Source organism: Arachis hypogaea, chromosome 13 (assembly GCF_003086295.3).
Source record: "Arachis hypogaea cultivar Tifrunner chromosome 13, arahy.Tifrunner.gnm2.J5K5, whole genome shotgun sequence".
Taxonomy (NCBI): domain Eukaryota; kingdom Viridiplantae; phylum Streptophyta; class Magnoliopsida; order Fabales; family Fabaceae; genus Arachis; species Arachis hypogaea.
The window spans coordinates 76,937,968-76,942,801 of NC_092048.1; the positions used below are offsets into that span (position 1 = coordinate 76,937,968).

Below are 4,834 nucleotides of genomic sequence, written 5' to 3' on the forward strand. Positions count from 1 at the left end.
CACCTCTCGGGTTCTTCTCTGTGTCACTTGAGAAGCTATCAGTAGGTTTGGGAATCTTCTCAGAGAAGTATCTCACTTGAAATTCCAACCTCTTCATGGTGTCTCCCTGGTTCTTGATATTGGCTCGCACCTCCTCCTTGAACACTTTGTTATCTTAGATTTCCTTACATATGCCTTCAAGTAGAGTCTCAATCCTTGATAGTCTTTCTTCTAATGATGGTGAGTTGAGATTGGAGGGATGAAAAGGGCCATTTTGGCTTTGGTATGGATGTTGAGGTGTGTTGTTAGGTGGGTGCTGATATGATCTCTATGTGGAATGTTGGTGAGCTGCATTGTTGTTGGGGTTGTGGCGTCTCTGATCTTGGCCTTGGTCTTGTTGATTTCCCCACCCAAAGTTTGGGTGGTTCCTCCAAACAGGATTATAGGTTTTGGAGTATGAGTCATGGTTCTACCTAGGTGGATTTCCAATGTAGTTGGCTTGTTCCTGATCACTATCTGCTTCTTCATTCACTCCTTCTTGAGCTGCTGTTGGGGTGGTGATTACTGTTACTTGATTCCTCTCCATCTTCTTAGTAAGGTCAGCCAGCTGCTTGGTGATCATCTTGTTTTGAGCTAGCCGTGCATCCATGTTGTTCAGCTCCATCACTCCTCTAGTGTTGCCTCTTTCAGAAGCATAGAAGTAGTCATTCTCAGCTACAGTCTCAATGACATCTATGGCTTCTTCAATGGTCTTCTTCTTGTTCAGAGATCCCCCGGATGAGTGGTCTACTGCCTTCTTTGATTCATAAGAAAGACCTTCATAGAAAATGTGTAGCTGCACCCATTCATTGAACATATCTGGCGGGCACCTTCTTGTCAAGTCTTTAAATCTCTCCCATGCTTCGTAGAGAGTATCACCATCCTGTTGTCTGAAAGTTTAAACTTCAGCTCTCAACCTCTTGATTCTTTGAGGAGGATAGAATCTTGCCAAGAACTTGTTCACCACATCCTCCCAGGTTGTTAAACTCTCCTTCAGAAAGGATTCCAGCCATTTAGATGCCTTGTCCTTGAGTGAGAAGGGGAATAGAAGCAGTCTGTAGGTGTCAGGATGAACACCATTAGACTTCACAGTATCACATATCCTCAGGAAGGTGGTTAGATGTTGATTGGGATCTTCTTGAACACTTCCTCCGAATGAACAGTTGTTCTGAACAAGGGTGATGAGCTGTGGCTTTAGTTCAAAGTTGTTGGCATGTATGGTTGGCTTTTGGATGCTACTTCTACAGTTTCCTGGGTTTGGATTGATGTAAGATCCCAGAACTCTTCTCTCTTGCCCAGCATGATGCACTGGGCCTTCTCTACCATGGTTGTGAGCCTCTTCTTCATGATGGTTTTCCATATTCTCATCCATGTCTGGTTCAAAATACTCCTCCTCTTTCTCAGCACTAACGACTCTCTATCCTCTTGCTTCCCTCCTCAATCTAAGGAAGGTCCTCTCAGGTTCGGAATCAAAGAAAGTTGAAGCACTGCTTCTTCTACCTGTCATACAACCCACAAGTTACAAGCAAGAAAGATAGATGCAGACAGTATTCTCTGCAGAAATGCTGTTAGTGTGAGTGATGTAATATATCAAACAGTTAGTGGGTGATGCTAGGGCATTTTGGCCAGTTTCACTGACCTTTTCTTTATTATTTTTAGGGTAGTTTCATGCATTTTCTTAGGGAATAAGCAAGTTTTGGGTAGAATTTCACTTACATCTTGATTCAAGCATACATTGTGCACTTTACATGATTTCATGAGGATTTTGCATGAATTTAATGACAAATTGGATGATGCATTTCCCATGACTGGGACTAGAGCTTTGATGCACTTTATTGCTTGATTTCAGGACAAAGGAAGCAAGGAAGAACCACGTTAGCAGCCACGTTAGTCTAACTAACGTGACCTCTAACGTGGAATGGGAGCTAACCTGCAAAGTTAATGAGAAAAGTAATCGCCAATAACGCCCTCGAAGCCATAATAGCCCACGTTAAGAGTCATGTTAACTAAGTTAACGTGAACTCTAACGTGGAAGAAAGAAATGAAGCCAACGTTAGTGACACTTACCTTTGTCACTAACGTTGGACCAAGCTCACAATTGGCCACGTTAAGAGCCACGTTAACTCAGTTAACGTGGACTCTAACGTTGAGAAGCAAAAGAGAAGCCAACGTTAGTGACACTTACCTTTGTCACTAACGTTGAGCTAAGCCACAATGAGCCACGTTAACTTAGTTAACGTGGAAGCTAACGTGGAGGGAGCAAGAATCGCCAACGTTAGTGACACTCACCTTTGTCACTAACGTTGGAATAAGCCAATGTGAGCAACGTTAACTCCCACGTTAACTTAGTTAACGTGGAAGCTAACGTGGATAAGGGAATGATGAGCCAACGTTTGTGACACTCACCTTTGTCACTAACGTTGGAAATGGCTATCATTGCTACGTTAGAAGCCACGCTAACCTAGTTAACGTGGACTCTAACGTGGGAAGTAGGGGCACATTGGAACGTTAGTGACAAAGGTAAGTGTCACTAACGTTCTCGAAGGATTGGCAAGCTTACATTAAGAGCCACGTTAACCTAGTTAACGTGGACTCTAACGTAGGGGGAAGGGAAGACTCTCAACATTATTGGGAAAGGTGAGTCCCAATAACGTTTGCGAAGGACCAAGAGGCAACGTTAGTGGTCACGTTAGTGCCACTAACGTTGATGTTAACGTGGACCATCCCTGGGTGAGGAACGTTAGTGAAAAAGGTGATTGTCACTAACGTTCTCGAACCCACACTCTTACTTAACGTTAACGCCACTAACGTCCTGAGCTAAACACCCTGCCTACTTCACACTTTCTCTCTGCAAGTAAAGCTAAGCCCACTGCAGAAGATAACTGCTTCAAACTCAAGATCCAAAGGCCCATATCCAAGACTTGAAGAATCAACTAGAAGATCAGAAGAGTAGTATATATAGGGGTAGTTTTGAATTAGGAAAGGAGCTTTTTGGGGGATTAGAAATTGGGAACTACTCTCTGTATAATTTACTTTCTCTGCACTTCTAGTTCTGATTTTCATGATGTATTCTCCATCTTTGTTTTCTATTTCCAGATCTATGAACAACTAAACCCCTTTCATTGGGTTAGGGAGCTCTGTTGTAATTTGATGGATCAATACTAGTTTTCATTACTCTTCTTCTATCTTTTCTCTTGATTTTACTAGAAAACTTTCAATCTTCATCTAATTGGGTAGTTATCTTGGAAAAGAAGCTATTCATACTTGGATCTCTTCTGAACCTTGGAAGAGGAATGAAGAAATCATGCTAGAAATGTTTTCTCATGTTGGACCAAATTGGGTTTGGTTGGATATGGTGACTATAATCCTACTAACACTTGATTTGGGAATGCATGTGGTATAATCAGTGACCAAACTTCATCTCTTCTCATGAGCAATTGACCAAGGAATTGGCTATTGATCAAGATTTGAGAGATTGAATTGCCAAGGAATTGGAATTCGATCACTTAAGATTGCCAAGGAGATCAATGAATGCATTGATTGAGGAAGAGATGGAAATGAACTTGATCCAGAGAATGTAACATCTCCTACACCCAATGAATCCCCATTTCTGATCTTACCCATTCTCTTTAATTTCTGCAATTTACTTTTATGAGCATCTTCCCCATTCCCATTTAAATTCTGCAATTTACCTTCTGCCATTTACTTTCAGCTCTTTACTTTCGGCATTTACATTTTCTGCTATTTACTTTCTCGCCATTTAATTTCCTGCAATACTCAAACCGAATTCTGCTTCGCTCAACTAGAACATTCCTCTAATTAAAGTTGCTTGACCAATCAATCCCTGTGGGATTCGACCTCACTCTATTGTGAGTTTTTACTTGACGACAATTCGGTACACTTGCCGAGGGAGATTTGTTGAGAGACAAGTTTTAGTGCGTATCAAGTTTATGGCGCCGTTGCCGGGGATTGATTTTGTATCAACAATGATTAAATTGGAGGATAACTAGATTGAGCATTTTTTTTCTTTTGTTTGATTTAAGTTCATTTGAGTAATGTACTTTCTGTTCAGTTATTTTCTTCTCTTCCCACTACCTATTTTCTTAGTTGTTTACGATTCAGTCCACTAACCCACTAACTGTTTGATATATTGCATCACTCACACTAACAGCATTTCTAACAAGAATAGTCTCTGCATCTAGTTCCTTGCTTGTGCCTTGTTGGTTGTATGACAGGGAGAAGAAGCGGGGCTTCAACTTCATTTGATTCTGAACCTGAGAGGACCTTCCTTAGATTAAGGAGGGAAGCAAGAGGAAAGAGAGTAGTTGGTGCTGAGAAAGAGGAAGAATATTTTGAACCAGACATGGATGAAAACATGGAGAACCATCATGAAGAAGAGGCTCACATCCATGGCAGAGAGGGTCTAGCAAATCATGCTGGGCAAGAGAGAAGAGTTATGGGTTCTTACATCAACCCAAACCCAAAAAACTGTGGGAGTAGCATCCAAAGGCCAACCATACATTCCAACAACTTTGAACTAAAGCCACAGCTCATCACCCTTGTTCAGAATAACTGTTCATTCGGAGGGAGTGTCCAAGAAGACCCCAATCAACATCTAACCACCTTCCTGAGGATATGTGATACTGTGAAGTCTAATGGTGTTCATCCTGACACATATAGACTACTTCTGTTCCCTTTCTCACTCAAGGACAAGGCATCTAAATGGCTGGAATCCTTCCCAAAGGAGAGTTTAGCAACCTGGGAAGATGTGGTAAACAAATTCCTGGCAAGATTCTATCCTCCTCAACGGATTAAC

At 41.7% G+C, this 4,834-nt stretch overlaps 1 non-coding gene across 1 annotated transcript; it reads left to right on the forward strand.

The window, feature by feature from the left end:
- The first annotated feature begins 830 nt into the window (after positions 1–830).
- On the forward strand, positions 831–937 carry LOC112739096 (small nucleolar RNA R71). Its single transcript, XR_003170037.1, has one exon. It is a non-coding gene; the product is annotated as a small nucleolar RNA R71 (small nucleolar RNA).
- The last annotated feature ends 3,897 nt before the right edge of the window (positions 938–4,834 follow it).